The sequence below is a fragment of the Synchiropus splendidus genome, chromosome 1, assembly GCF_027744825.2.
Source record: "Synchiropus splendidus isolate RoL2022-P1 chromosome 1, RoL_Sspl_1.0, whole genome shotgun sequence".
Lineage (NCBI taxonomy): Eukaryota > Metazoa > Chordata > Actinopteri > Syngnathiformes > Callionymidae > Synchiropus > Synchiropus splendidus.
The window spans coordinates 26,183,760-26,209,024 of NC_071334.1; the positions used below are offsets into that span (position 1 = coordinate 26,183,760).

A 25,265-nucleotide genomic window follows, 5' to 3' on the forward strand; every position below is an offset into this window, starting at 1 on the left:
AATAAATATGTGTCTATATCAGTAACTGAGTCATTTCTCTCGCGGTGCAGCTGGAATGGCGTGAAGAACTTCATGCACACTTACATACGATGGTCCCTTAAAGCGTCATAGCATTGGTGTTTGTTTCTTTGTTTGGATTGCTGTTTCACTATTTTCCACCCAAGGAATGGCTGTTGATAGAAAAATGGTGTGCGAATCACTGTTTCACTGTTGTTCTATAGTAGCTGCCAGAGGAAGTGGGATAGCCCAACTACTAAGTCAAAAAAGTGCACAGTTATGTGTAGCCAAAACTCATTGATCCTTGAAGTCACTGTGTTGTATTACCATTACGGCCCCTGCACTCTCCTAGCATAGGGGCAGCTGGGCTGGGATTTTGACCCCAATGCAGAGTTTTTCCCTGCATAAAGGGTGAATTGCCCGCGTTTTCATCTGTTTTTGTCAAGATGAAGTGAAGTGACTCGCAATGCCACCGCTGCCTAACACCCTATCAGCTGTCCATCCCTGTTTCTGCTCAATAAAAGTTCCTGAATATGTGCTTCTGAACGTCGCAGTCCCACCTGTGAACACCCCTTTTTAGAATGAAAATATGTAATTAGATTTTTGCTGATCTTTTTTGTTCCTCACTTAGCTAGGTAATGTAAGTGAGCATGTAATGTGTTGTGTTCCTTTGACATTACAGTACACTTTTATTCCGTGAGTTCTGGTTGAATGAAAACAGGTTGCCAACCTGTCTCCTGGCTGTTACCTGAAGAACAAATGATTCATGATGTGCAAGCTTCGTCTGTCAGTGGACGTTATTAACTCTGACATTGACACTGTGTCCTGCTGAAGTTCTGCAAAGCCTCTCTGAAGTCACATGATTGGTGACATTTTTAATAAATCAGATCTTCTTATGTGTCTGCGAAAAGAGCAGCTCCCTCTGGAGAATCTCACTTCCTGACATTTCCTGCTCTTGAACAGCCCCTGCTTCAGATTAGTGAGAAATGATTTAATGGTTTGGGTTTAGTGGCTCAGAAGGCTACATCGCCTGGAGATAGTTCTATTTCTAAGTTTGTAGAAAAAGAGAAAATGTTGCACACCAGACTTTGGTCTTGTGTTGCTTTCTTTTACAGCTGGCAAGGACCCTCCCTCCCCAATAAATGTTTCAAGAGGACACCAGGAATGTGGGAAGGGTTGAACATCGGAATGAGGAATGTTGTGTTTGTGAAGTGTGGGAAAAATGGGGCAAGAGCTGGTCAGAAAATGTAAATAATAGAAGCGATATAAATATGCAGTATCGTGGTTATATACAGTATGGGTATGATGGCAAAGGTGGTTGTATTTCACCATATTGATGGGCAGTACTTAAGGTCAAAGAATAATGTTTAGATCCATGCATACTTTTACCACAAGCCTGTGACATGTATGTGATGATTTATATGACAAGATCAATGTTTATGCTTAAAGTAAACAAAGCTGAGATTGTTTTATTTTACATGGCATTGTGTTCCAGGACCCTCTATAGTGCTCATTTTCACGTATAATAAAGCTGTCAGAAGAAATTTGTGAGCAACAACAACACTGAACTGAAGTTACTTGTTGTGTCAGATAACTAAATAACAAAGTGAAGTGCTAAAATAATAACAAATCACTTCTGGTAGCCTGCAGAGGCCATTGCCATTGATCACTACGAGTCTGATCTGTACTTGTGTGACTCCCATGTCACAGAGCATGGTTACATACAGAAAGTAGCCTGACTAAGGCAAAAGCTCGATTAAGCTGCCAAGTCTGATGGTGTCATGTTCTCCTGGTTTACAAGCGGTGGAGAGAGAGTACAGTGCACCTCATCTTCATGTAGAGGTCTGATGTAGTATTTCATATCTGTCCATTGCCTTAGAAGTCTTAAGTGAGCGCCACCGAGGACCACACATGAAGACAAGTTACCCTGATTGAAGTTACCCTGTGCTTCAGGCTGCTGCCAGGCCCGTCTTGCACTTGCCTGGGTCGTTTTGTCCCTGCCACTCCTGTAAGCCATTGTAGTAGTTTCAGTCGTATAGAAAATTCAGACTCTCATGAACGCATCATTCACATGATCCTACCCAAGAGAGAGAAAGAAAGGCAGCAAAAGCAAACCGTGACCATGACGTGCACACTTCTGTGTAAAAAAAAAATAAATAAATATAAACGTCGAAGGGATTCATTACAAAGGGTCAATATTTATACAAGTAAAAGAAAGTTTTATTTCACTAAAAACATGTAATAAGAATGTATCGCAGGTGCTTTTATAGTGGTCTAATCTATAGCAACCCATTAAAACCCATTATAATTATCGTTGCCACGACTTCTCAAAAGACAATTTTTGTCAGTTACTTAATAGTTTCTGTCCCTCCCACTTTTCTAAACAAATGGTCGCCCTTGTGCGCACTAACCGGAAAATTTTCATTACAGCTGCTACAATCACTGAACACCAGGCTTTGCAGAGCGCATCGCAGTGTTTATTAATGAATTAACTCGCTAGAAATGCTTGAGAGAAGCCTTGTTTGCTCAAACTAATGACAACTCAGAGAGAGTTTGCTGCCCTGCACGGCAATAGCTCGAGCCCGGTCGGAATGTGCTGTTAAAGGCTGCTTGACGACAGTTGTCCTGTCTCCATCTTGGCTCCTGCTGCTGACACATCGCAGTAATGCCACTACAAATTTTTGGCTATCAATGTATTTCCGCTTTCGTACAACCTCAAAGTGAACACACACAACATTGTATATATGTATATAAAATCCCAAACCCTTCTCGGTAAGTCATTGAAAAGTATGCTCTGTTAGTCGTGTCTCATCTGTCAGTGCTGTTATCATGGAAAATCGGTGATATCATTTTACATATACCAGCGAAAAAAAATCATCTTTTTACAGAGAACAAGCAAAATGAACAACTGCGTGGTGAGTAATTACTGTAAATGTTTTATTAGATATATATGGTAATGATCATTTTACCAACAAAGCATTTCTCTCTTCATTAGGCTCTGAATTATAATTTGATATTTTAATTTATCCGTTCCTTATTTTCTCTAAAAAGATTACACTTGTCCGTGGACAGTTGTCCCTTTAATCATAATCATTTATTTCATTACAATTTTGAATCTTTTCAACTATTTTAAGACTTTCGTGTGTTTAAATCTAACAACAGTTCAAATTGTTACTGTAGATCTGCACTGTATGTGTGAGTAAGTGGACGGGGTATGTGTGTGAGGAATGTGTATGTAGGCATCCACTTTTATGGTTCTCTTCTTTCAGCACCTTTAAAACTCTGTACAGTCACTTGACACCTGTGATTCACATGGTCTGGAGCCCCACAGGGACAACAGGGTTTAGTCCTAAATAAAAACACAGTTACTGTCTGAAAGCAGAGATATGAGCAGACCGTTTGTATAAAACCAAACAACTCTCCAAATTGGAGGAAGTAAAAACGAAGAATCTTTTACCATCACACAGGGGGAGGGGGTTCGGTACATAATCTGACAATCATAAATGAAAACCTTTGCAGTGGTCTTCTTCTCACCTGAGATTGATAGTGGGCGCGGCTGCATTGAACACAGTGATCCAGGGTTTCCACCATACTACTCCCTTGGCCACCAGAGAGAACTTAATCTTACCTGGCTCTGCCTCACATCATACTCTAGCTTTAAACGCGTATACGTCACATTCGTATACAGGTCATATACTGTACGTACACAGGGAGGTGAGTTACAAGTAAAATTCCATGGTGTGAAGTCAAACACTGGACACCGCCCTTGACCTCAAACCTGTCACACAAGATGGCTATAGGGTGGCACCACTAGTCACAAGTCTTGAACAAACCGTGTAGCATTAATTCTAGTGTTGTTAATAATACATAGGCACGACAATGACACATTCTGCAGTTTTGGGTGACACTTAATCCAGATGACCCAGATGGCTAATGAGCGAGATAATGACGAAGTGCGTGAAATGTGATTGAAGAATGTGATGTTGGTGAAAGGATATGTGTGTGTGCACCTGATCCGCTTTCCCATCCAGTGGAGGTCACCTAAGGTCCCATGCTATTTTCATGTTCTCATCTGACATTGGCATGTATGTCTGGCTCCATTAGCAAACACGGCAAAGCTCTTGCAGTCTGCTGTGCTACCTCGCGTGATTGTGTGTGGTGTGTGACAGATGAGGGGACACAGGACATTATCTAGGTTATCTGTTCAGAAAGCTGACGCAGAGGGAGAGAGGCCTCCAGGGTTGTGATCATGAGTCACCACAACATGATCTGAATGCACTTTCATTTTTCATTCACATCATTCTGCCTTTTAAACTACAGACATTGGATTGTAGTTCTGTCCAAATGTGGACCTGAAGGGATGTGCCGTTCTACCCTAAGGTCGTATTGATCATGGCACTGCGTTGTTTATGTATCCCTGGTTAGTCTTATTTGTAAGCTTCGTGAACATACTCCTAACCTGTCCGGAGACTTAACCCTTCTGCATGACTGTTGTTCTCTATTATGGTCACAACACAATGTTCTTGGAAAACCTTCTAAGGGGATTCAGTTGCTTCATGAATAGTAGCACCTCAGCTGGCATGAAGAAACTCATAGCATGGGAACGTCAGACTGGAGCAGACCTCAAAGAAAAGTTGGCCTGGGATCAGAAGATGTCTTCTGGTTTTATTCCATGTACAGTACCTGTTGGGTTGTTTCTTGTTGCATGTGAACTGAGCTATGAGTCACTGTTTGCTTTTAACAAGCTGGAACCGGATTTCCTGGAAGGTAGATATATATAAGTAGGGCTGCTATGAAGGAGGGATGCTAACAATTATTTTAAGAATTGATTAATCGGTCTATTATTTTTTCAACTAATCTATGAATAAAAAAAAAAAAGAAATCAAAATGCTATAATCTCCACCTTCTATTCAATATCAGAACTTATTGTTAACAAATCCGATAATGGACATCACAAAGTGCAAAGTTGCTTTTTAAATGTCTTGGAGCTATAAAGTAATAATTAAAAATAGAATTTAATAATGACCTAACAGACCAACACAATGAACATATTTGTGTTCGTTTCACCAAGTTCCCAAGCTGCCACGTTTCACACTAGTCTCTGCAGCGGTTTGGTAAGAAGGTGTTACCATTAACCAGAGATGCACACAAGATTTCTTTCTCCAAGTCCAAGTCAAGTCCCAAGCCCTTTGACTAGAATGGGAGTCCTATGATTTCTTTCTTTCAGCCTCAACCGCTGCCTTGATATATCTCAGTAGTTCAAAGCATGAACTGTGACATCATAATCAGATGCAGTACAGAGCAGTCTTTGAAATAGACCTTACATACACTTTGAAGAAAAACTGGTTATGCTTAGCATGAAGTAGATGAATGTTGCACACAATTAGATTGTGTCTTATAATATAGAAGTGCCCTCAGTGTTATTCCCAGGATGAAAAAAAGAAAAAAACAACTGAGTAGCACTCTGTTAAGTGACTGACCTATATGGATGGATTTTGAGATGTCTGATCTTTGATCCTGCACCCGCAGATGTGGTGCTTCGCCACTTCTGCATTTGCCCCAAGGCCAGGGGTGGGCGAACTGTTCCTCAAAGGACTGGGGTGATGAGTTTTTTTTTTCCTTTTTCCTTTTTTTTTTCCGACCAATCAATCACAAACAGTATAACCAATGAGGTGTTGGTTGAAAAACGCAAACACCACCTGCGAATTGCCTGATTACAATATTCAGAGACCTGATTGATGAATCTGTGTCTGCTTTGAAAAAAAACCTGCACCACCCCTGTCCTTTGAGGATCAGTTAGCCCACCCGTGCCCTTGGCTGTAGCTGCTGGCTGGTAGCATTTTTAATGATGAACAGAATCAGCCGCTGATGCAGCCACTGTTGTTACTGTCCCATTTATATATGTTGTTGAATTAATAAACAAAGAACTGTAGTGAAATAAGGACGCTCACCAAACAGAAACTATTTCCGTTTAAATTCAGAATTATCCTTTGGTTGTTTTTTTTGCTCTCAGCATTTATTTTTATTGATTGATTGATTGATTTTTTCTTCCAGTACTGTATCTAAACTGTAGCTAAACCCCGAATTGCATATGTATTACAGATAATATCCTGGTTCTTACATGCTCTTTTGCCCCCATTTTTGCATGAGCAGTGGGAGCATTATTTGCATGTGTTTCAGGGAAAACCCAAGAAAATCAGCCCCATGGAGTGTAAGGAAATGGCAAATTAAATTCCGTAATGCCCTGCACGTACTCAGAAAATTATTTGCATAGTTGATTTCCTGTAGCTTTTCTGCTCCCCTGCCACTCTTTCAGAGGAAACAGTAAATTCATCACAGCAACCAAAGACAATGGCAGGGGAAGAACATCCCCGCTTGTCCCACTTTTTGTGTTTTGGGATTTAATCCTTCCTCGCGGTCGACTCACCAATTGTGTGTCTGAATATGAAAGGTCGTACTTCAGCCAGTCGTCTCTATGATCCCCAGGTCATGGTGGTAACAATCCTTGATTCCTGTTGAACTAGCCGAGAATAATGTTATTAATATCATTATGGATGTTGTGGCCTTCAGTAAATTACATTCCTTTTGGGTTTCTGGATGGACCCAAAGAGAGCTCAAATAAAACCCAATAAATATAAACGTACTGTATGCCCAGGAAATGGTGTTAGGTCATTTGTTGTCAGCTTCATCCTAACTTAAGCTTCCCCTGATGGGTACACCCATGGGTGTGCTGCGCTCCCATCTCCCAGACAGTGAAATGTTCTGAGTTTGCACACAGACTGTTTCTGACTTGCGTTTAATTTTTCCACCAAAAGACATAAAGAAGTCTAAATTTAATCTGTACATTATTAGCATATTTCTGAATCTGGGCTTGCATGTCCTGATTTAGTACCCATTTTAACTGTTTAAAGCATTTGTTAAGTATCTGAGCACCGGACAGTTATTGTTACTCAGTGCAGAGCCAGGACTGGATTGCAGTATTATGTCTTTGGATTCTTGAGCCAGAGCTTTGTCATTGTGGGAAATCACTGATCACATCATTACGCTACACTAGGTACTGTATGTTGTTGAGGAGTGTGTCCAACACATGTACATCCAACTGTAGACAAATCCACGAGAACACGCAGCAGTTCAGATGTCTTACAGTATGTTTCACTCAAAATCTCTACAGACACACATCTAACAACCCACTGAGGTAAACACCTGCTGTGCCTTTTTTTTTCTTGTGACAAAGTGGATTTTGTTCTCGTCTCTGTAACCCCTGCCGAGGCCTCTACTGAATATCCACCATGAAACATACAGTAGCTGTTCTTCGCTGCTCAATTCTTACTGCTGCTGTCACACTTTTGGCATTTACTGACATCAAAAAGCATTGCCTCTCAGCTGCGTAACACAGACTCCCACCATCACATCTATGTGCCAAAGATAAGCCTTCGACCAGCGCAGGAGCCCTTGAGCAGTGATATTTTATTCAGGGAGAAAGTGCCCGGATGAGAGCCCAATTCTCTTAAGAGGTTGCCACACTGAGAAGCTCATTCTTGTCAGAAAAATGCATGGTCACATTGTTGATGATCGGCTGCCAATTCACTTAAAATGTAACAATGTTTATCAAAAACAATCAATTGACTAAGTGCCACACACCAGGGATACATTTAACAATTTAATCCAAGTCCCTGCAGATAATTCCAAAACCGTGCAAGGAAAAAATAATTGATTAAAAAAAATTAAAAAAAGTTAAGACAAAGGATGGAATTACATTATTGATGCACGCAAGTCAGAATTGATTTTGAAATGGACTGATGAATGTTTCCTAGTGATATTCGGAACATGAATTGTCCATCACTGGGATGATACAAGTTGTACATCAGTGTTCCCATTCTCACATTTTGTAATTACTCGATAGCAAGTTGTTGATGGAGTAACAGAGGGAACAAATTGCTCAGTTGCAATCTTCAGTTTCTTCTATGAACTTGTGTTGTTTGCAAACTAAAGTGCTCAAGTTGTTGGAGAGGTGATCTTAAGTGCAGTGGCTGTTAAAACTCTAATAGAGCTCAAGTGTCACTGTATTGATCCATCTGTTGGATTATGTATATTGTTTAAGTAATATGAGTGCTTCAGTTACGTGAAGACATTACTGAAGTGCTGATGTCAGTAAAGTGCTAATGTTCTGAAAGTTCTTACTTTGTTGAGGAACTAAATTGTCTGAAAACAAATATAATGCGTGTGCAACAGACACTTATAGATCATCGTCAGGGAAGTACTGATATGATACTGGCAAGTTATTACGACCAAAACGCTGACAGAACTGGTGGTTGCATTTCCACATGCTGATGTTCTGCTTGACAACAGTTTACAACAAATGATGTAGCCCATTGCAGCCAGCTGCTAGAATGCAGCCATGGTCAGGTGTCCCATGTTGACCTGTGCCTGACGCTGAAACAACAGCAATGGCTCTGTGATCCTGCATCACTCGTGGCCCAGCTGTCAGGCTTACACCAAATATAAAACTGAATTGATCACTTAACTTGAATGAGACAATCTCAGAAACGTTTGACTCAGATTTACTGAGGCGACCCAGTAACCTCACATAAACCTGTCTTTTAGACCAGCCTTGTAACCTAATGCGTTTCATGTGAAATAGCAGGTGTGTTGGAGATTAGATCAAAAAGGTGGAGCTTTTAATTCCCTCGTGAGATTGTGTTACTATTGTCGTCTTGTATGATGGCAATTGTGCGTGAGTCAGGGACTGAAAAGGGAGATGAATTGTGGAGTAATTGGGGAAAAACAAAAACCACCGGCAGCAAGTTCATTCAATAATTAATTGGGACCACCTGTAGATGGCACTGATAGGAGCTCAATGTTAACATGAATTAAGTCACCCATTATTCTAATGATAAGTCACATGAGCTGCTGGCAGCTGCTGAGAGGGCTGTTCATAATGAGGTCACTGAAGCTGCAGGTTTGTTATTTATATACAGCTGTTCAGGATTAAAGAAGTACTGTCGCGTCCGGTCCGACCTAAGCCAGGCATGGCGTGTAGACCCTGGCCCAAACAATGGGGCATTGCCAAATATAGGAGCAAATTCATGTTTTTGAATGAATTTCCTAGACATGTCTTCCCTGCAATGAAAATGGAAATATCTGCTTCATTTTTGGATGTGAAATTGAGATCTAATTAATATTCCAGGCGAGTGAAAGAAAACAAAATGACATGTAATTCAACGCATCATGATAACTTGAAGCATAATAGTATTGCTATATATATATATATGTGAAGTAGGAAAAATAAAAAACTCATGTTTTCAGTATAACAAACTGCTGAAGTTGTTTGTGAGTGTTTGTTTGATTCGGTGAGTCTGTGGAGCAATTATTTGTGAGTTTTGTTGAATTAATATTGACACCATGACTGAGATCATAGTACCATTAACTAAGTGGACAATATAGATGTCAGTGTTGGCAGTTGGAACGGTTTTTTTACTCTGGCTAATGGGAGCTTGACACGTGGTCAATCATATGACTGAGCTGGTGAAGCCATTAGTCCCATGATGAGCTTTTAGTTGATCCAGAAGAATTCATAGTTTGTATCATCTGTAAATGGGGGCTCTTTGCCCTAACTGTGCTGCAGAGTACACTCTTCATAAATCAATGGCTTGAAAACTATATTACATCTTCAAGCAGATATTGTGAAAACATCGGCATTAACTATTGATCCTGACTTCTCTTACAAAACCTTACCCCTCGTCCTCACCTTGTTCTCCCTGTTCTAAATACTATCACAACACCCACCATAATACTACAACCAGGAATGAATCATTTGTATAAACATCAGACGGTATTTCCTAACAACCTGTACTTCAAAGTTTATGTTGAGGTGTGCTTCCAAGTCTCCCAAATGTAAGCTCTCTGGAAGTTCTCTGGAATAGAGCCTGGGTCCATCTGAATGGTCTGCATGTTCATGTTTAATAAATAACTTAATATTTCATCTTTCGTTTTATGATCTGTGAATACCTCCCCCAATATTCAACTTAATGGGCTATTAAAATTTGCATTCAACCGATAAAACATTTATGAGGTGAATGCTGGTATGTGAAGCTGTTTTCTCTTCTCAGTCGTATTGGTGTTGAAGATCATCAAGACCTACAATGAGGTGATACTTGCATGGCTATGGGACACTAGACTCACTAGACCCTATTCAGTTATCTGGTTGCAATAAATGACTTAATAATAGAAGTGTTGTGTTTCGTCTTCCATAGTTGCAAACAATACTGTGAACACAAAGCAAAGGCGCTCTGCCCGCAGGCCTCTCCGGACTCTGGGCCGCAGTTACTCTGTACATTACGCTGTCTCTGACCCCTCCCCGATACATACACATACTGCACATACCTAGAACCACCGGGCGTCTGAGAACATTATGGATAGGATGACCCAGAATGTCCTGCTGCTCCAGTTCTGTCAAATAATTCTTTATGTACTTGATTGCACACACACACACGCACACTCACAACATAAAGGCGTCCCCTGATATGCCTCATTATGTTCACAATCTACTTATCTTCCTTTGTCTGTCATTTTTTTTATATGTCCATCTACTCTGTGTGCTCCATGATCGCCCCTTTTTGTCACTTCAATTTCAGTTTCGCTCTCCAGGAAATATGCAGTGAAATTCTCTGACTGACCCAGTGTGGTCTCTATTGTCACAGTTGTTTGGACCTCACTGTCTTGTGCATGAGAGTTGCAGCTAATCCCATGTATACTGCTTGTGTACTACTTTCACTGGATCCTGGATCTGCTTAGATCCTGGTGAGTGTTGTTGCCGCTTGAACAAAACCTGTACTCCGACTCAAGGTTTCAGAAAGACAGTAAATACAGTAAAATATCATTTGCATGCAGAAAGTTAAACATCCTGCTCCGTTGTATGTCTTTTAAGTTCAGTGTACTTAAGTACCAGGCCAATGCTTTGTAAATATTATCTGAACATCCGTTTAAGATCACGATTGTTTTTTGCGACTTTAATAGGTTCAGTCACTCCTATGATGTCAGCATAAATGGGGACTTTCAAGGTTTTGCACACATCTGCTGGATGGTCTTCTTCAAGATAGATGTTTTTGATAATCCCATGAAGTAAATAATGTGCTATCTCCAAAAATGATTTTTCTTGTTATATATGTTGATAGCTGGCTGAGAGATACAAAGAAATGCACATGAATTCATATTGCATCTTTTTTTATTTTGTTTGGTCCTACATGTCCATCCTAGTATGAAAATGAAAGATTACATTGAGTTAATGCAAATGCGTCTTTTAAAACTTATTCTTATACTTTAAATGTAATTGATAGTTTAATTTGCTTTGTGGCATGATTTTGATATGTATTTTTTCTTACGTTTCCTTCTTTCCATGTTGTGAATGATAAAGGTCTGATTTTTAAGTTATTCTTTGGGTACATCATCTGTAAACAACTTACAGGCTCCACCAGCAAATTGCTGTTGTACTGCGTTTCTCCTCCACTATGCAGCCTTGAGTAAGAGTCGCTCTATTAGCATCACAGCTTAATGTCTTTGGCTGAGTCCCATGAAACTTGTTACCCATTCCAGCTTGTTGCAGTCATGAATTGATTGCTTGTCATCAGCTCACAATTGCTCATTCATCTTTCATCCCAAATAACTACATGAGGTAACGGTGGTATGTGGACTAAGGCCTGTCTCACTCTGTGCCGCTGTCCGAGGATTAATATTGTCTGGGAAAATGATTAAGACTGCTGATAAAGGTTGACCTGCTTTCGGCATTTCTATCCAGAGCTTTTCTAAATATTTGGATTTGAAGATTAGGAAGCATTCTTTGTCTAAATGTAGCCTCATCCGGACCTGTTGTGCTGGTACAAGTGATTTCCCTGACTGAAAGGGAGGGTCACAGTAATAGTGAAATAGGTTTAAGTGAAAATTGGACAGTAATAAAAAAAATGCCAGCAGCCTATTTGTCTCCTTCTGGCCTACATTTCCTATTTTACAAGTTTTGCTTGCAGGGCAACAACCTAGGTGAAGGTTCCAAGACATTACTTTCCTTAGATGTCCCCTCCGTGTCTTCTGGTGGGTTACAGAGGTTTTCCAGAGTCTTCACTACCCAATGCTGGTGACCACAGATGATGGTCAATGGAGAGCTTTTTCTTGTGGCTCTGCTCTTAACTGACCAGTTACCACAGTCACATACTGTATATCATACATGAACACATATCTATATTGATTGTTGTGAAAAGCCACTTCACCTCCAATACTTCTCATCTCATCTTGCTGGACAATTTAATCACTTATTAATGGATTTGTTGCCGTGTGGACATGAGTCTCTGCAAAACCTGTTATGAATTATAGAAAAGCGGGATTCCTCAACTACTAAAAAGATGGATGTCAGGGGGTATAAGTTGTTTTCCGGCAATAATGTGTCAGTCTGATACTCTGTGTTGCCAGTGCCAGTGTGTGTGCATGAATGCACGTTCTGTATTTGAAATCACGTAGTGATCCTGTATCCCTATGTGAAGTCAGCCATGTAGCCGCTCATCTTTCTTTTCCTCTCTTCCTTCTTTATCTCTACCGTTTCTTCGAACACCCCGTGGGTAAGGTCAAGCAGGGGTTGGCGGGCCAAAGTGACGCGATACTCTTATTTTTAATAAATGGAGAGAGAGCAGTAGAGTGTGAGTGTCTGGGGGATTTTTTTATTTATTTATTTTTTTAACTCTGGAATGGCCTGAAGTGAACGGAGCTCATCTGACCCTGTCTTCCTCTTCCTCATCCATCACCTGGGAATTTCTTTGTTGAAATTCATTCACAATACCAGGTCATATTTGTACTTATTGTAATTATTATTATGAGGTGTCTTATTATAATTATTATTTCGAATCATCATTGTTCTTCTCTGATTTACAGGAACCCAAACACAAATCAATCTACTTCACGCTGGATGTTGAGGTGAGTTTTTCACTATCTAACTTGACACTGAATAGATTCTGGTTGAGTATTAGACTGTGGTTAATATGGAAATACAATTTAATCAACACTCAGTATTTGTTAAGCCAAAATAATATGGTATCAAACTAATTCTCAATCATACCAGCATGGGTTCATACATTTGCATCGGCAATGTAGAACAGTCGTAGGCATTCAGTTTCTCATGGGACCGCATTATTTCCTCTGAGTAATGTGAGTGGCCCTTCAGCCATCTTAAATGGCTTTTCACTTTATTTTAAAATTCTCAATGGGAATGATAAAAAATGTAATGTCTCTTCATTGGTGAATATCTTGGCATTAAAATGTATAAATATGATTTAAAATTGGTGCTTTATCACAAGGTATTTCAAAGTCTTTTGTTTTTTTGTACAGAGGGAGAGAAAATAGTTGAAATGAACCTTACTCCTTAAAATAATCTAATTCAGAAGCGAAGAAAAGAGAAAATAATCCTCTCAAAGAACTACTGAGTTTTAGTCAGAATTGTGTTTGTGAGCGTCTTCTGACCTCCTGAGGGCCACATGAATGCAGGCAGAGAGAGGTGAGAAAGGATTCAGAAGAAAAAAAAAGATTGCTGTAAAATAATGAAATCATTGAAGCTTCATATTTATGGAGTTTTATGATGATGATTACAGTGTGTGCATGTGCCTGTTTGTGTGTGTTTCATAACGGCTGTTCTGTAACTGGTGAGACTGGATGGGCCTGTCCTGCCACACATTTGACAAACGGCGCAGACAGGGAGTAAAAGTGCTGAAGGCTGACAGTCACGGTCAGCTTGCGTGCTTGTGCACACTCAAACATGCAAAGACAAATGTGTGCACTTTTTTGCCGACAGCATATACATTCTCAGACCAGAATCACCTAATGTTGCACTCGTCCAGGAGGATTTTGCTCTGATGGAAAGGTTAATTAAATCAGACGTATTTCCAGTTCCATCGCACCGCTCTGCTTAAGCTGCAGGGCTAATACATTTTTAAAATTTTCCTTCCTTAAAGAGACAGCACTTTATTTTATTGCCACAAGAGCAAATTGTTTTGAACAATGAATTGCAGTCAGTAGCCAAATCTATTTCAATAGCTGCTGCCACCTTTGCTTTCCGAAGTACAGAGTAACGTCTCAGTTCCTCCAGTAGACACTGATCTCCATAGCAAAGAAAGTCTGAAGTGCCAGACAACCGTATCTTTCACTGAAACCATTCTGACTCATCCGTTGCTCTTCTGTGGTCATATGGCACTGATCATTTTTTCTTCAAGTTTAAACTCTTGACTGTATTGAAATTACTAAAACATCAAAAGTGTATGTTTCACTCCATAAGAAATTAAAGTTACCCTTGAGTTCACCGAAACAGTCACAAGAACAACATCTAATGACCACTCGCCTCACACTGTGCCAGCCAGAGCAATGCTGTCGTATATCTCCGACACTTGCACCGTTTTCCAGAGCCGACCCAATCAGTGCACAGATCCGACTCACCAGGGCAGAAACACAAAGCAGAGGTGGTTGTGACAAGCCGCTGACAGCAGGCCTGCCCCCTCCATACCCTCCCCCTCATCAGAAGATACAGTACACCACCGTTTCCTTAACCTTCGTCACATGCATTTTGTTTCATCTCATGCTCCGAACCATGTGGCTGCTTGCTGAGTAAAGAAAACAAGATCAGACTTAATAGATTTTCAGGACTCTGCTGTGCTTTCACAGGGGCCCTATTATGGTCTTCCGAGTTTTCAGCTATCCGCAACATGAAATGTGACCTTAACATAAACTGAAGTATGAAGAATGATGTCTATTTATAAGTCGTCACGTCAATACTTATAGCTTGTGATGTGAGGATGGTATAACTCGAGAAAGTGACTCTGGCCTGTGTTTGCACCATTGATTTGCCCTTCACATCAGTGTAAAAAAAGAATTGACTGAATTGCAAAAATAAGCTGGAGTCAGGAAAATATTTGGCAATTTATGTTAAAGGGAGTTCATGCTTCAGCACAAGTCTGCACTGGGTTCAGCTCTGGTCAAAACATCCAGCCTCTTCTATGCTCTGTGGACTGGGGATCTCAAACACTGTAAAGGAAAGCGCCACTCAGACCCCTACGCTAATATGCCCGAGCCCTCAGGACTGAATCTGTATGTTTTTATCTTTTGCACGGAAAACTCACAGTCAAAACAAGAATGTATGGAAAAGATGAAATGGTTGACTAACTGTTTCCTGAGGGGTTGGGGTAACATTCAGAATCCCAATCAGATGCTGGGAGGGTTTGGCTCCCTTAGAGTTCTTCCATCCTTATAGTGTGTTTACTTGTCTGGTTTGCTCAATCTTTTCGGTTAATCCTCCTTTTGAAATAGGAAGCCCTTTTCTGAGTTTCTTGTCGGGACATTGCATGGAACTCCCTTCCAAAATGGTAACTGTGTAGAGACTCATTTTCGTTTGCCCTCTATAGTCCATCATAGAAACGTTTTTAGTCCGAATCAATTTCAATATTTAAATGGCTACAGTATGTCCATTGGATCTAGCTGCCGAAAGGAACTCACCCACTCTGTCAAATAGATGTTTTACCAGATGACACTGAGAATGACTTGGGTATAAAGAGCACATGACCTTGCTGGTGGAATCACACTGATTACATCATTGTGAGTCAAGTCTATGACTATGTCTACCAAGTGAGCTCAGCGTTCTGCCCCCTTAGCTATGAAAATGGTGTTGTTTGCACCTCTGACATGTTGTGTTATCATTTGTTAGTACGACTCGATGTCACTGCAACACCTCGTCTTCATTTTCTCGAGTATGCAATGGCACATGTAATATATCCCCGTTAAGGTTCTGACTCTGCAAAGCTGATGGTATCTCTAATGTATGTCTCTTGTCTTCCTTCTGCTCACCCTCTGGCTTTTAAATACCTCTCAACTCAACTCTTCCTGGGCAAGCAAGCCTTGATAAATCATTATCACTGTGTTATCCTGTATGTTCCAAAAGCAAAGTAGTGTTTTTAAACAGCTATCTTGAAGGGAAGTGTGCTCACTGTACTGTATGTTGTGTTGGTCAGTGTTTACAAACAAAACCCAGCTATTCCCAAAAAATGTTGTTCTTTTGGCTGAGCATAAATCTTGGTTATTCGGAAGGCTGTTTTTGTTGTGCATCACTGCAGTCGCATGGTGTATGTCACCAAAAATACACTGCATCCCACTATAAGTGGATTATTATTTTAACTCACAGTGCTTTACTTCTTCTGCTAGGTCTGTACTGAAGATTAAGTCCTCATATAGTACTGTCACAGCAAGACCCGGACACCATGCCTGTCGTAGGAAGAGAAGGATAGGCTACATGATGTGTTCTCAACTCATGCCTCTTACAATCGAGAGAAGCAACACCTTTGTGACGTTTCTGCCATGAAGGGAAGTCGAGTTCTACTCCAGTATTTGTCCACAATATCTCTTCTTTAGACCTCATTGGAAAGGATGCGAAGGAGCTAAATTGTGATAGCAAAGAGCTATCGAGAAAGTAGCCGTTCCCTATCAAGTGTGCCGAAATGCCACTTTAACTGGATTTGATCACAAAACAGAGCTGCACTGGTGTTCAGCTTCATACGTTGCATGTATAACACATGTACGGCTTGATTGGGTGTGTCTGTATGTTGCAGCCAAACATGTGGGCATTGTACGTGTGCATCCAATCCAGGACCACACATGCTTTTGTGCTTGTAGAAAGGAGGAACTCCTGGCCCCTTGGTATCCCAACCAAAGTCTCTGCCAAAAAAAATCACCTTTCAGTCTGTTAGCTACACCTTTTTGGGCCCCGTTGAATTCTCCTCCTCCCTTGCCACCTTCTCATCTTTCATAGGATCCAGTCAGGGAAAGATTACAGTCTGAGGGGGCGTGTAGTTATGACTCTGGGGCACCCAGGGGCCCCCCAGCCCTGCTAGGCTTTATCACACCCCTGGGTGGGAGGGATCGTGGGTGGGGATCGTCCGGTACAGGGGAGACATTTTTAAAATGACCATGCACGTCCTTTGTGCGTGTGTTTGTGGTCTCCTTACAGTATTTTTATTGCTCATTACAGAGGTGGCTGAGATGTGGAGATGAATGGAAAGGCTAGAGGGTGGAGGAGTGGGACATGAGGTGTGAGCCGGGGAGTCGGGGGCAGAGGGTGTGTGCACATCTGTGTCTCAAAGAGTTATGTATCTCCATTCATGCGCTATGTGGTACTATTGTGAAGAGAAAGGTTGATCCTGCTCTTTCATTGTGGTAGACAAAAAAAAAAAAAAACAGTAATGATTGAGGCGAGAGTGATTCTACCTCAGCCCTGCCTCAAGCACAGGTCTACCACTTTTTCAGTTTACCTTGGCAACATACAGTCCCATCAGTAGTGGACATTTGAAGTCACAAGGGAATTCGATCACTCCTTCCCTGGAAAGAAAATGGATCACAAGATGTGAAGACCTTGAATCATAAACGTACCACGTTTATACCATTACCACTATTTGTGTTGAGAACCATGGTTAAAGACCTCACTGCAGCACCTCTAAAAAGAAATGCAAATGCTGGAGGTTACTGAAACAATCATGATTGTTGGTGGGATAGGTTCTAGATAGATAAAAGAAAGACTATCTTTTTGGCCACAAATACACCAACACTCATTCTTTGCTGATCCTTCACACTGCTGTGCATCCTCCAGCCCAGATGTGAAAGTTTAACATCCGACTGCATGTCAGTCGTCACCTAATCCTTTGTGTTTTGGTGGACTTGTATCCGATGTTGCTCTTACCACAGAGCAAGCACATCACGAGCTGCCTGAGAGCATTTGGGTCTGCACCAGAGTTTGATTACTCCTGTCTGTCCCAAAGTGAAACATAGCAGAATTTGATTAAAAGTGACTAACTTTTGGCTTGTGAAAGCACTCCAGGAGATTGAGGATGTGGATCATGGGCGCTGCACAATAGAGGGAATTGATCCACATTTACTTAGTTGACTGGCTGAGGCTCGCTGGTTTAACTCATCAGCATTCTAGCTGGCTGCACAATACAGCCTAAAGAATATGCGAATAATTGGAGATGTAATTTTGGTTCCTCTTGTGGTCTGATTTTTAACGCACTTGATTGTGTGATCAATTTTCCAGTTGAATTTAAGCCATAGATGTCATTACATAAGAACAAAAAGTCTGCTTTTCAGATTTAAATGAAGTTAATAACTCAAAAGTGATGAGAAGTATACTGAGATAGTGAGTGAAAAATAATCAATAAAGCCATATTTCCTCAAAGTAATTACTATCAAAATTAGTTAGTAATTCAGCTATACTTCCGTGCACGTTGCAAAGTTTAGCACTCAATGTTTGGCTCTATATGGTGAAAAATTTGCACATTTTATCCAACTACAGGTAGGATCCTACTGTAGTGGAAATCTTTACCACCCACATTTAAAACCTGGTTGAGTGACACCTTGTATTTTTCATGAGTTAAAAAAAAAAAAAAAAAAAAACTCACCCTAAGACGAACTTGGCAAAAATGTTACTGTTGTCTTGGGCTGCTGATCCAATACAATGAACAACTCCCTCCAGAAGAAGTGACGTTTGAATTACCTTTATAGTTAGATACTTTTGTCGCCTATATTTCTGCCCTTTGTGATCTTTCTGTGGACCGCCCACCCCAGCTACAGCAATTACGCACTGGGTCCTGGATGTTGAAAGCCGAATAGACTAATAACTTATAGTTCTTATAACTTATAGATGGGCCAGCTCCTGCTTGTTTCAAAGCTCTATTTTGAAAATGTAACCTGCTTTGTCTGTGTATTGATTTATGTACAAGTTGTTATTTCAAAGTAAATGTATTTGTTATTGAATTCTTGAATATTGAAATCTTAAATTTAATTCTCATTTTAGTTTAACTTTCTTTTTGTCCATTATTAAAAAATCTATCATGCTGTAGGACTCTGGGAGAGCAGGTTCATGTATGCGATGAAGGGACAAAGCTTTCGGTGATTTGGTTTGCTTTAAAAATGTGTATGACACACCTGTATTTGTAATGTGACTGTAACATGTCTTTCTGTCCATTAAACTTGTATTGATGTAAAACACCTGATTGATGAGAAGCTGTACACTTGATTGGTTTCAACAAAATCCTGCAACCACTGTGGCCCTATGTGGAACTAATTGCTCACCCCTGGTTTAGACAGAGGCCTCCTGGTTTTCCAAACATTTTCCTCATGCAGTCTTCTCTACATTTAATAAAGTTCATTACTAGCAGGGCGGAGAAGGTTGCTGCCTGCAGTTTTGCTCCTAGTAAGAAGTGTATACTTACTAGGAGTGCTTGATGCGAAGACATAACTTCAACAGGAGGGGGCTTTGTAAAGAGGTCCTAATGCTCATAGGAACACAATGTAACTTTTATTTACTACATGGGCACTTGTGGTTCTGATTTGGCATTGAAATGAACCACCCAGGACCTCCCCCAGTGATGAACTCCCTGCACACGTTTGTACTATTTTACCGCCATGATTCTGCTCATCACTGCACACACAGCCCCAGTGAAGCAATAATATCTTTCTCAGAAGACACGGCATTCTTCTAAACATAAATCAGTCCCAATTTGTTGAGTGTATACTTCAAACACTGTATTTATTTATATTACTTTTCAACGCAGGTGTCTGTTTTAGATCTGCTTTGTTTTATTTGTGTTCAGCTGGCATCTCAGGACTGTGTACTCAGAGAGCCTTGAACACAGGCCGACACGTTCTCTCAGCAGAACAAGCGCATACATTTTACACCAGTTGGTGTATGACCCCACCGTCGTGAATGGTTTTGTTGTAATTATTATAATTATATATTTTTTTGATATATGTCCTGTGTCTTCTTCACGGTTTGTGTCTATGATGTTGTCAAGGAAAGCCTGTACATCCAACATAAGATGAAGTTACTGTATGGATACGAAGATTAGAATTACATTCGTGCCATGACTGTGATTTTACTGTGAGAACAGTGTTCATTCAAGTTTAAATGCGTTATAAAATCAATTTAAATATTCATGACACGATAGAGAAGCGTAGTGGAGGACTGCTTTAAATATTTGAACGAGCCAGATGAGGGCTGTGTTTGAATGTGCCACATATGGAATTATAATTTCCAAATAACACTTTTGTTGCATTCATATTCACATTTCTGATTGAGGTCTGCAGGAGATATTGCAATGTGTGGATCTCCTTACATACTTGAGTGTCAGTATGACGAGTAATGATTTTTGTAATCTGTTGGAAATTAAAGAAGAGAAAAAAACATTGGTCATGGTTTGACATATTTTGTTGGCCTAGTTCTTGACGCGCAGTGATCTGACGTGTCTGCCTGTTAGTTAACCAACTCATATTCTATGTAAAACAGAGCAGCTTAGGTAAACAATTAGGTTGCTCCCTTGGGCCAAAAGAACATTTCTGAGGATGAGTTTTGCTCAAATTCTGTAGCTCTGAGTGTATTTGAGGGGATTGAAAGCAAATGGAAGAGTGTGAGCCCAGGATGAAGGAGGGATTGGGCCAATCTAAAAGAACTTGTCTGCAGACAGATAATCAGAGCAAGAGAGAGAAGAGCTCAACCTCAGCTTTTTGGGGGATTCTGAGAACCTGAAGAACTCCTTATGAGGAAAAATGACCAAATGTCACGTCAGGAGAAGGTTGGGGGAAGAAGGTGGGGGTCCTTGTGGACTGGTTTTCCAGGAGAGCTGCGGAGAGGCTCCTCTGTTTCCGCTAAATGATTAGTGGTTACCTGTTGGTGAACTTCCAATTTTTTTATGTGGAGTATGACTTATATCACTATTACAAAATGTGTTGAACGTGAGTGTCAATATTGTACTTCACATGAATTAATTTCTAGCACTGGAAAGAAACACAAATGAATCTGAACAATATATCATGCTGGGACATGCACTGATGGATGGACAGAGTCTTCAGAAACACACCTTGTGACGACAATGTCCAAGCCTACTGTAAAAACAGGGGTTAGAGAGCCATGAGTCTGTCTCTGACATGTTTTCACTGGCAGTGGGTCAATCGGGGTGAAGAGTGGGCTACTTTCTAACAGAGATGCTGTCGTCTTTGTTTGTGATTTGGGCGAGAGATGCCATGAGCCAAAGTGCACTGAAGTGTGGAGAAGTGTCCCTCTGTGTCGCTGGCCTTCATCTCGGCCAACTCTGGATGATGACAGCTGATGTTTTAACCTCAAACTTCTGCCAGTGGCCAGAGAACTCTTCATGTGCTGCGGGGACCAGTCAGACAAGCCTCCAGAGGTAAACAGCGGCAACTGAAGCAGACAGGCCCTTCTGCTGCTCATGTTCACACAGAATCCTCTCTGGTGGACTGCACTGCCTACATGTGAGTGTCTCTGGGGTTCTGTTGCAATGTTGATGTAGCACGTGAAATTCTCTCAAGCATTCCAGTTGAGCTGTCGCCAAGGTCTTGATTTAGAGGCCCGATTGTTCCTGCAGAACATCGACACTGTGTATTTGTAGTTCACAAATATGTTGCTGTACTTTCAGACAGTTGTCATCGCAAGGAAAAACACTGTTGGTCACTTTTTGGTCATTGTTCTCGCTTTCTTTTGCATGTGGTTGTGAATCCTGGCAACCTCTTCTGAGGGCCCCCCACTTGATGAAAGTCCCTTGACTACAGACTGCCAGGACTAAGTGGGAGACAATGGATGGATGGGCTGAATAACAAATAGGTTTTCGATCATTTTAGCCTCACAGTTTGAGCTCTGTTTTTTTAAATATATCTTGAAATGTTCCTTTTCAATTTGTAGTTGTTTTCAATTGCACAGACTAAAGAAACAGCATATTGATATGTTTGTATTCGGTGATGGTGCTTTATGACACCATCCAGGCAAGGAAACCTTGGACTTCAGTCAACATTCTTTTTTCCTCATTCAATCTTTCAAGTCTCTCAAATGGGTTTGAATTAAGCCAAGGGTCTTTCAGGCACGTTGTGCTGTCCCTCTTCTGATACCTTTTGAAAAAGAGTGAAAAATACGTATTCCAAATCCAGGTTGCCCCTGAGAAAAACCTGCCTCACCTCTATGACATCCCTTCACAGTTTTCTCGATGGCATTGTTAGTGTACTAATCAAAGTCACATGGCTGCCAAGTTAGCAAATATCAGAAAATGTATTCACATTTTTCTTTTTTATTTTCTTAGAATACCTGTGGTTCGACGTCTAGCTATTTCACCATCGGCAGCAACAGGATATGTTTTTTGCTTGCTAATAGTTTTCTTCCTGGCAACCCTGACCCGCCCTCTAAAGTCACCCCGCTGTGATTTTAAAAGTCGATCCCCTCGCAACAGGATTTGACAGGCAGCAGCTGTGCATGTGCGCTCTCATGTGCCAACATCTGAGTACCTGCCGAGCTCTAATCCTGCTGCCACTTTCATGTGGAAGGATGTAGGCACGAAAGGCCCCGTTGTCAAGTTTGACATGGTCTTGGAGTCTAATGTTTATTCCCAGTGAATGCATCAAAGCTCTTCTATAGCGCTGCTGGTTTCTCTTTTTGGACGGTCCTGCTGTCATTTGTTTTGGTGGGTCGCTGTTGCTAAATAGTTTATATGATCATTGTTCCCTGTCAGAAGGAACTAAACTTATTTAAATCAGTACCCTCATGACCCAAACATCTATGTGGTTGTCTGTTGCCAGAATAATAAAGAAGCCTTCAAATAGGGATGTAGGGGTTTCCGGTGAAACCTTGGTACAATCCCCAGCAGTTTGTGTGACCAGCTCTTTTTTAAATAACTGTTAAACTGTGTTTATCATGGTGATAATTCTCATTGCCCACCAATAAACTCGCATTATCTTGTTGTTGTCGAAACCTTTCAGGTTTGTGTGTCAATTGGAACCCAAAATACATAGAGAGAATTTAATATTTTTATTGTGCTCCTCTGAAGTTCCGGTCTCTTCCGCGTCACTGGGCCACTGCTTATGAGCTTGAACCATTACACATGGATAATAAATGTTTGTCAAAATAAACCAATTAAAGTTGGTTATTTCAGTGACAACAACAATTATAACGTGTTTGTGATGTGCGCCCTCTCAACTGCCAGCCCCCAAATGTGCAAGCGCCAGTGGGAGGAGCTCGGTTGATGGAGCTCTCAGCAGTAACTTTGCTTTTCTGTTTTACTGTACTGTGCATGCTGTAGTTTTGATCGGTTAAAAGGCGCAGGGTGGCAATTCCAATGCAATTGGATGCAATTCAATTGCAATGACCATTCGAACACCTAGTTTAGTTTAAGTCATGACATCAATGTAACCTTGAATGCTCGACTTGAATTGTAACACAAGAGGAGCTGTGTCACAGTTCTGGACGTTATGGATTGTTTCTTTAATATATTGCTTCTATTTTCTACAGATTTAACAAAACTTCTTTTTTAATTAGCTACCAGAAAACATTCTGGAATCTGTAGATCAATCGTCTTGATAAATGACTTTCTTACTGTCCTAATCTACATTTGGTCCCTAATCTGGAGTTGTAGCGCAGCAGCAGCTTTCATGATTCCACAATTAATCGGATTAACACATCAGTCTTACACAACGCATTCTAATTAGCCTAAAAGTTACTTGTTTGATCCAGTGATGCCTCGGGGAGAGAATTCAGAGTGTGTGTTTGAAATATGTGGGAAAGCGAGGGGGTGTAGGAGGGAGGGGCGGCACTGCCCATGTGTGTTGCCATCATTAGCCCCAGACCCAGTTTGGTTTTGTTTTGAGAGCCAGCGAAACCTTGGACTGACTGTACAAACATGCAGATCCTTGAAACTTGCTGTTTGTGCAAATAACCACTCATTTTCACGTCGGAACTCTTTCTCCTCTCACCACAACAACGCTGCCAAGACTCCGGAACAATTTTTTATTGATTTCTTTGTTGCTGCCGTTGTAGTGGCGTCCAAAGAAATCACTGCTTCTTAATGCTACAGTGGTACAGTAAATAGTTTTGTTTTTTTCTTGCTGATTATTCGTCATTATGGGAAATTGTGGACTCTGGAATATTTTAATGCAAATTGCTGTCTCGCTGCTTTGAAGCAGCTGGAGCAAAATTACATTTCAGCCGAAGAACTCGGATAATGAAAACTAAACTTTGTGGTGATGCTTTTTGGGGTTTATGTTTCAAATGGATTGTGTGTGACTATTTTTCAACTTATACATCATTTTACATGCACAATTTTTGACCACTCTATGGAGCCAGAAAAAAACAGATAAACTCATTGTGTACAGTCCTAGGTTGAAAATGAATGTGTTCCCTCACCAAAGTATGACATCATCATGTTTTCCACGAGCAAACATTCAACATCACATAAATATGAAAGGCACGCTCTTCTAAAACATATATTGTGAGAAAACACTCCAGTGTGAATTCTTCATCTCTCTGATTCCATTATGATCACGTCAAGCGCCTTCATCCTCGAAACTGACAAATTCCTCTGCAACATTTGGCCCGTTTGAAGAAGAGATCTTCCTCTCTCTGTGAAGAACAGAGGGGGATCGATCTCTGTGGAAGAAAGACGAAGGCGAGATGAGGCCATGTTTAATTAATCCTGAGCATCTCTACACATCAACACCACTTCTTAGTCTTTTGATGCATTTTTTAGGGCTGACTTTCAGAGCGAGCAATTAAAGGTGAACCCTGCTTGAGGGCAGAATCCTGGTTTTCATAAGCCCAATTAAAACTGGCCCGGTAAAAAAAAAAAATCTGAGGTTCTGCTTGTTGCTTGAACATTGCACATGTATCTGAGATGAGCATATATCATAAGTGTGTTCAAAATAGAACAAAATACTACCACTCGGGACAGACCTAGGATCTGCTTCCATATTTGACACTTCAATGTGCATCACTATCAGCCTTTCGAAAGAGGATTTTTTAAAAAGCTTTGATGTCATTGATTACTTTTTGTTGACCTTAACAGTCGTATTTCACTTCCAGCACTGCAGACACATGCTGTCGCACTTTGCTCATAGCCGTATTTAGAAGATGCACCTGCAGTGGTGTCGTCAATAACTTCAGAAACATTCTATTCACAGTGGCAAAGAGAAAGAGACTCCATTGCAACTGTGTTTTAACCAGACAAGCAAGCTGCTAAGATCCTCTTGTTTTTTCTTCCTCTGTCATTGTGATTATTAAAGGACTGAGAGTGATTTGCACCGCTGATGACAATGTTTTTATTTCTGTGTAAAATATGTAAAATAATGATAAGGATAATATAATATAATATTTTATTATTATAAATATTTTATCCTCACTTGCTGTGGAAAAGTTGAAACAGTCTGTTGGT

General features: G+C 40.7%; 1 protein-coding gene across 1 annotated transcript in view; it reads left to right on the top strand.

Moving 5' to 3' along the window:
• The window catches only part of LOC128756678 (thyroid hormone receptor alpha-B), a 136,730-nt gene that overhangs the window by 69,993 nt on the left and 41,472 nt on the right, over window positions 1–25,265 (top strand). Inside the window, exon 4 of the mRNA XM_053861276.1 lies at window positions 12,913–12,954. The gene's annotated coding sequence lies outside the window, so the exon portion shown is untranslated. The remainder of the gene's footprint in view (window positions 1–12,912; window positions 12,955–25,265) is intronic.